This window comes from Gracilinanus agilis, chromosome 2 (genome assembly GCF_016433145.1).
Source record: "Gracilinanus agilis isolate LMUSP501 chromosome 2, AgileGrace, whole genome shotgun sequence".
Classification (NCBI taxonomy): Eukaryota; Metazoa; Chordata; class Mammalia; order Didelphimorphia; family Didelphidae; genus Gracilinanus; species Gracilinanus agilis.
In genome coordinates this window covers 287,994,583-288,003,173 of record NC_058131.1, presented here as the reverse complement: position 1 = coordinate 288,003,173, position 8,591 = coordinate 287,994,583, and positions in this window count along the sequence as shown.

Below are 8,591 nucleotides of genomic sequence, written 5' to 3'. Positions count from 1 at the left end.
AACAAATTGTTCTCATCTACCCATTTCACTGGAGGAAGTCTTTATATGTTTGGAGTAGACATCCCCCTGATTCACTCTAATTCACCAGTGGGTTTGAGGTCTGTCAGTATACATACAAATAGAAATAGAAACAAATATACACATACACACAAATATAGATGTGTATGTATATATATATATATTTATTGTCTCCCACATTAGAATGTAAGTTGCTTGCAGAGATGGACTGTTTAACTTTTATCCTTGTATTCCAAACACTTGGCACAGTGTATCATTCATTATTGCACATAGTGGATGCTAAACAAATGGTTGTTGACTAATTAATTGGCAAGTGCTGTCTATTCTACCTCAACATCGTTTCTTGAGTTCATGCCCTTCACTCACACAGCCATCCCTTTAGTTATCACCTTAATTCAGACCCTCAACACCACTCATCTGGATTATTACAATAGCCTTCCAAATGATCTGTGTGCCTCTAGTTTCTCCCTTCATTGATACATCTCCAAAACAGTTGTCAATCACTCTCTATTGCCCCTAGGATAAAATACAAATTCTGTAGTTTGGAATTTAGAGCCTTGGATGTAGTCACTTTTGTTGTTGCCTCCCTCTCCAGACATTGCACATTATTCTCCATATACTTGGTGGTTTGGTCAAATTGCTCTACTAGCTGTACTCACACATTCCATCTCCTGTCCTCAATGTTTTTGCACTGGCTGTCTCTCAGCCCTTGAAAGTACTCCCTCCTCAGCTCCCAGGGTAGGATCCTGAGCTCAATTGCCACCTATCCTATTCATCCCCAATTGTTCATGAGCCTCCCTGAAATTATTTTGCTATATATTTTGTTTATGAGCAGCTAGGTAGTACAGTGGATTGAGCACTGGGGTTGGAATCAGAGACTTATCTTCAGGAGTTCAAATCCAGCCTCAGACATCCTAGCTGGTCAAATCACTTAACCCTGTTGGCCCCAGTTTCCTCACCTGTAAAATTAGCTTGAGAAGGAAATGGTAAACCACTCTAATATCTTTGCCAAGAAAACCTCAAAACAGGGTCATGAAAAGTCAGACACAACTAAACAACAAAATTTTGTATTATTTGTTTCACAATTTCTCCTGAAATAAATGTGTCTGTTTCACCTATGTGTCCCCAGCACCTAACTTAGTACATAGTACATAAATGTTTATTGAATGTATGAATTTTATGGGATGTTGATCTAACTCCATAGGGGTAGTATGTTGGAGTTTCATTCATTACCGCATTATCCACAGACAAAAACCCATTCATAGAAAATCTCTCTTCTCTTGGGATATTTCACTGGACATACTCCATGACACTTTTGGCATTATCTGATATTAACAATCATAGGTTTAGAACTAGAAGGGACTTTTAAGATCTAGTCTAAACCCCTCACTTTTTCTGAAATAAATTGAGGGCTGGAGCAATGAAATGGCTTACTCAAGGGCACACAGTTAGTGAATAGCAAGCACCAGGATCAGGTTTTGAACCCAATCCCTAGGCTCCAAATCCATTACTTTTATCATTGTATCATTCTGCTTCTTACAGGATCACTGAATAAAATAATCTTCATTGTATCTTTGAAGGAATTCTGTAAAAATTTAACCTATCCTAACACGTAAGATTTTAAAAATTAAATCTTGTTAGGATGCTTTCATTGACCCCTCACTGCTTACAAAAGCATGACTTTTTCAGCACAAGACTCCCCTATCAAAATGCTTTCTTATAAACATGCAATAAGAGCAGTGGAATCTTGGATTATGTATACCTTTTTTTTTTTTTTTTTAATTTTAAACCCTTAACTTCTGTGTATTGATTTATAGGTGGAAGATTGGTAAGGGTAGGCAATGGGGGTCAAGTGACTTGCCCAGGGTCACACAGCTGGGAAGTGTCTGAGGCCTGATTTGAACCTAGGACCTCCTGTCTCCAGGCCTGGCTCTCAATCCACTGAGCTACCCAGCTGCCCCCTATGTATACCTTTTAATAATTTAAGATGTATAATTTAAGAATTTAAGATTCTATTAAATATTACCCGAAAAGCCTGTTCCATTCATCAAGGATTCCTTCAGTATCTATTTAGGATATTCTTATAATAATTGTATAGATAAAGCATTTGGATCAATGGTTATTGATATATTTTTTTGGATACTATTAAAAGACACAGATGACATAAAAGACATTTTTGTCTGTATCAGTGGAAGAGGTGTTCATACTGGGAATTTACCACATCTGTGAAATACTAAGTCTGGACCTAAAAAACACATTTTTTTCCAAACATTTGGTATCCTCCGTGCTTTCATTGACCACTCACTGCTTGCAAAAGCATAACTGCTCTAGCACAAGACACTCCTGTAAGTGCTTTGTCTAATCCAGATACTTCTATCTTTGTTTTCTATAGGGCCTTTTCCACTTTTCTTGTTATTCCATCAGAAAATTCAACGTGAGATTCCACATGTAATATTCCCAATCTTGTCATTGATAAAGAAGTATTTGCTATATGAATTTTGTTGGATCTTTTCTGTTTTGTTTCTCTTGTTCTCCCAGTTTCCTACTTAAATGCACTAAACATCCCAAGGTAACCTGTCTTAATCATGTCTCTTACCAAATTTCCTGCCAACTTATTTTTTTCTCTACCCTTTCTCTTTTGTAAGAATTGTGGTCAAGAGAACAAATACTGAACTTCATATCAGGAAGGCTTAGGTTTGAATACCCAGACACCACCTAGCTGTGTGACCCTGGGCAAGTCACTTAATCTCCCTGCACCTCAGTTTCCTTAACCATAAGATAAGAATAATTATATAATCTACTTCATAGAGTTGTTACAAAGATCAAATTAGATAATGCAAAGTTCCTTGGAAACCTTAAAACAATACATATAAATGTGAGCTATTATTATTATTATACTACAGCATGGCTCATAATCTTCTATCTTCCTATGTAAAATTTTACAAACTAATTTATATTTTAAGCCAGAGTCTGCTGTATCTTTTTACTCTATCTTTTCATGTTGGCCTCTTAGCTTCTCTGTCTAATGTCAAAATCCAAGTAAAGTCCTGACTTCTACAAGAGGCTTTTCCCAGTCCTCCTTTATCTTTTCTTTGAGATTAACCCCAATTTATCCTAGTGGTATCTGGTTTGCATTTTGTTTCTCACTTTGGTCTGTGTGCAATTTGAGAGTTGGAACTGGGGTTATTTTTTTTGGTGGGGGAGGAGAGGAGCTGTTTTTGGTTTTGACTTTTCTTTTTCAGTGATTATCACAATTTCTGGCACATAGTAGATTCGTAATAAATATGAGTTGACTGACTAGTCTAGACTGGACTGGCTAGCAAGGATCTATTATTTTTGGTTATCTCCTTTTGGCACTTGATTTACATTGATTAGACTGCCCTTGGAAATGGTAATCATCTGTGTTCATGAATATTTTATTTGGTTGGGTTTTTACTTGTTTCTCATCTTATTGGTCAAAAGTTTGTCTATCTAAAATAACATTATTGACATTTCTTACTTTTATATCTGTTACAACAAAAAAGCTTGGAAAACCAATAAAATAACTGAAATTTTTCTAGTTTGGCTGTCTATATTTATTTTATGATGATTCTTATTCTTCTTAAACCCTTAACTTCTATCTTAGTAGCAGTTCTAAAACAGAAGAGCAGCAAGGGCTAGGTAAATCAATGTTGAGTGACTTGTCAAGGATCACATAGCTAGTATAGTTGGAAATCTCTGGAAGATAGTATGAACCCTTGGTTTGGGGTAGGATAAGGCAAAAACTTGACTATCAGAGCCCAAAGATCCTTGGTTTTCAAGGGAGAGAAGTGAGACAGCTTTGGTTTCTCTCCTTTCTCTCCACTTGACCAGTGGTTTCCTTCCTTGCTTCCTTCCTTCCTTCCTTCCTTCCTTGCTTCCTTCTTTGCTTCCTTCCTTCCTTCCTTCCTTCCTTCCTTCCTTGCTTCCTTCCTTCCTTCCTTGCTTCCTTCCTTCCTTGCTTCCTTCCTTGCTTCCTTCCTTCCTTCCTTCCTTCCCTTTCCATCTCAGAATCAATACTGTATTTTTGTTCCAAGGCAGAAGAGTGGTAAGGGATAGGCAATGGGAGTTAAGTGACTTTTCTAGGGTCACATACCTAGGAAGTATCTGAGGTCAAATTAGAACCCAGGACCTTACCATCTCTAGGCCTGGTACTCAATCCACTGAGCCACCCAGCTGCCCCCTCCACTGGTTTCTTTAGCTATGATTTATGATTTTTATAAATCAATCAACAATAATCTATTAAGTGGCTGCTATAGATTAAGCATTGGAAATTTAAGTAGGAATAATGAAATGATTCTTAACCCACAATAAGAAAAGTATATATAAAAAGATAGAGTGTAAATATAACATGAATGAATAAAACACAAAGATCTGCACATATGTTTATCCACATCTACACAGATATCTACATATAAACAAAGTAGTAAAATACAAGGTAGTTTGGGAAGGTGAGCACTTTGAGTTTGAAGATCAGGAAAAATGCCATGCAGAAGATGGTGTATCTTTTAAATATCCTATTTTTTTTTAACCCTTGTACTTCGGTGTATTGTCTCATAGGTGGAAGATTGGTAAGGGTGGGTAATGGGTGTCAAGTGACTTGCCCAGGGTCACACAGCTGGGAAGTGGCTGAGGCCGGGTTTGAACCTAGGACCTCCTGTCTCTAGGCCTGACTCTCAATCCACTGAGCTACCCAGCTGCCCCTAGAAGATGGTGTCTCTTAAAGAAAGAGAGGACTTCTAAGAGGCAGAAATAAGGAAGGAAGACATCCCAGGCACGGGAGATGGCCATTGCAAAGACATGGAGGGAGGAGGTGGAATATCATGTGAAAAGGCCAGTTTGGCTGGATTGCAAAGGGCAGGCAGAGGAAATGATAACCACAGAAGGTAGTGGGGCCAGCTTGTGTAGGACATTGAAAGCTAAACAGAAGAGTTTACATTTTTATTCCAGAAGCAATAGAAAAGTTCTGAAGTTAGTTGAATGGGTCAGTCACATGGTCAGATCTGCACTTAAGGAAAATCCATTTGGCAGCCATGTGTAGGATGAACCTGAGTAGGAAAAGACTTGAGCCAGGAAGGTCAGGTAGTTTCTGTAATAACCTAGGCAACACCACCAATCAAACTACCAAAGGATTACTTTATAGGACTAGTAAAAATAAAAATGAAATTCATCTGGAGGAAAAAAATGTCAAGAATCTAGAGGAAATAATGAAAAAAAAATGGAAAGGAAGGAGGTCTGGCAGTACCAGATATAAAACTATACTATGAAGCAGTAATCATTGAAATGATTTTGTACTGGTTTAAAAAAAAAAGAGGTTGATTGATAGAACAGATTAGGTTTATAGTATAACAAAAGCAAACAAACCTCGTGTCTAGTGTTTAACAAACTCAAAGAACTCAAATACTGGAGTAAGGACTCATTATTTGACAAAACCTGCTGGAAAATGTAATGCTGGAATGTAGTCTGACAGGACTTGGGTTTAGAATGCTTCATACTATATGCCAAGATAAGCTCCAAATAAAGACATGACAGATATAAAGGGTGACAAGGTAAATTAGAACAGAAAGAAATTGCCTTTCAGATCTATGTATGGATAGGGGAATATTCATGAGCAAATGGGGATAGAGAGAATCATAGAAGATAAAATGGACAATTGTGATTACATAAAATTAAGATTTTGCATAAGCAAAATGAATGAAGTAAAAAAAAAAACGAGAAGGCAAACAGGGTACTGGGTGAAATCTTTACAGCAAGTTTTTCTGATGGTTTCGTTTCTAAGATATAAGGAACTGATTCAAATTTATAAGGAGAAGAGCCACTGCCCAACTGATTAAACAGTAAAAAAAAAAAAAAAAAAAAAAAAAAAGGACAGTTCTCAAGGGAAGAAATCTAAGATAACAATCGCCATATTTAAAAAATATTCAAATCATTAGTAATTAGAGAAATACAAATCAAAGCAATTCTGAAGTTGTACCTCACACTCATCAGATTGATGTTGAAAAAAAAGGAAAATGACAAATGTTGGAGGGATTATGGAAAAGAGGTACATTAATTAATTCACTATTGCCCCTAAAAATACTAAATTATGAATACTCTAGTATGTACTGCAATAGCGCTGTGCCTGGCACATATTAGGTTCTAATTATAACAAATATTTGTTCCCTATCTTCCTCTCCCTGCAAAGAAAGAGGAAAATAGTAGCTTTTTTAAAATCCATTTATTTATTTATCTTCATTCATTCATTCATTCATTCATTCATTCATTCATTCATTCATTCATTTTTGTTTGTTTATATTTGTATTTAAAAACTTTTTTTTGTGTGGAAGCAAAGACCTGGAAACCAAGGGGTTTCCATCAGTTGGCAAATGGCTAAATAAATTATGGTATATGTATGTAACAAACTACTGTTGTACTGTAAGAAATGATAAAAATGGATAGTTTTAGAGAAACCTAGGTAGACTTGTATGAACTGATGCTGAACAAAATGAACAAAAAACCAGGAGAGTATTTCAACAAAATGACTAATGATTCCAAAGGACTAAAGACAAAGAATTCTATCTACCCCAGGACAGACAGGTGATTAATTAAGTATGCAGAATGAGACATATTTTTGGACATTGGCAATGTGGTAATTTGTTTTACTTGATTTCACATTGGGTATGAGGTGGTTTGTTGTTGTTTTTTTTTTTAAATGGGAGTGGGGAAAGAGGAAAGAAATGTTTGTTAAAAATGAAATTTAGTTAAAAACAAATAAACTGGGGCAGCTGGGTAGCTCAGTGGAGTGAGAGTCAGGCCTAGAGACAGGAGGTCCTAGGTTCAAACCCGGCCTCAGCCACTTCCCAGCTGTGTGACCCTGGGCAAGTCACTTGACCCCCATTGCCCACCCTTACCAATCTTCCACCTATGAGACAATGCACCGAAGTACAAGGGTTTAAAAAAAAAACCAAAAACCAAAAAACAAACAAACAAATAAACTTAGGTTTATGGTAATAAGGGTCTTAACTAGGATGGTAGCTTTTGTTTATTTTTAAGCCCTTACTTTCCTTCTTAGAATCAATACTGTGTATTGGTTCTAAGGTAGAAAATCAGGGCAAGGCAATGGGGGTTAAGTGACTTGGTCAGTGTCACACAGCTAGGAAGTGTCTGAAGGCAGATTGGAACCCAGGACCTCTTGTCTTTGGACCTGACTCTCAATCCACTGAGCCACCCAGCTTCCCCCTAATATGTTAGTTTTTACAGAAAGCCTTCCTTACCTCCTCTTAATTCTACTGCCTTTCTTCTGTTAATTCTTTCCTATTTATCCTTTATATAGCTTGTTTGTATATATTTGTTTGCATGTTGTGTCTTCTATGATAGATTGTGAGCTCCTTGAGAGCAGGGATTGTCTTTTTGCCTCTTTTTGTACCCCCAGTGTTTAAAAGCACAGTGCCTAGTACATAAAAGTGCTTAATACTTATTGATTGATTGATTACTAATTGATGGATTGTGAGTAGAGAGATAGTATCAGATGAAAAAATATTATGAAGGTACAAATATCACAATTTGTCAACTGGTTCAGTTTGTAGAGTGAGGAGAGTTGAAGAATTGAGGATAACGTCATGGTTATAATATGGGAAACTAGAATGATGGTTGTCCTTTCAGTAGAGTAGGGAAGGTTAGTGGAGGTGAGGGTAAAAGGGTAAAAATAATGAGTTCAGATTTGAATATGTTGAATTAAAGCTATTTCCAGGATACTAAAAAATCTTGAGTATAAGGAGATAAAATAACAGGAAATATATTCATAACAGAAGGGAATATGTGGTCTCTAGGTCATCTAAACAATCCATGCATCTCTAAATTAATATTGCAAGATAAAGATGAATCAATACCTGATAATCAGAAGGCAGAAGACTGTGGATTCCCAAGAGAACATGGGACTTTTAAAAGAGAATATTCCCAAATGGTTTAAGAGAGAAATAAGAATTGTTAAAGTTGAATTTAAGGGCTGCACAGCAAAAATGATTTTGAAAATAGGAAAACTTGATCTACAGTGGCAAACCTCACCAAAGAAATAAAAGAAAGAACAACTGATGGGGAATCCAAACACAAAGAAGAAAAGGATAATCTTGAAGACGAGAAACAAAAAGAAATAATGTTAAAAGAAAACATACTCTCTCTGTAAGCAAAATATAGTCAAAGTTTGGTACTTAACAGTTTGGGAACTTGCTGGATTTGATTTTTGACACATTTTAATGAGAAAAAATCGTTGGTATTTGACATTTGCTTGGCACCAGACAGACTTGCTAGAACTTGTTGGCTTTGTGATCTTTGGAAGCATATGATGGAGGATCGTGTGTTAGCCTTAGCATAGTTCTTTCACAGTGCAGAACCCTGCTTGATCTTGTGTCCATTTTTTTTGTGACTTTTTTTTTTTTGACATTTTTGATATATTTTTTAATCCATAATTGACTCTGTGTGAATTCTGGAAGAATAATTCCAATATCCTCCACTGCCTTCCTTGATAAAGCTTGGGGGGAAAGTCCTTACAGGTCCATGAACTGTGCCCCGAGGAAGTC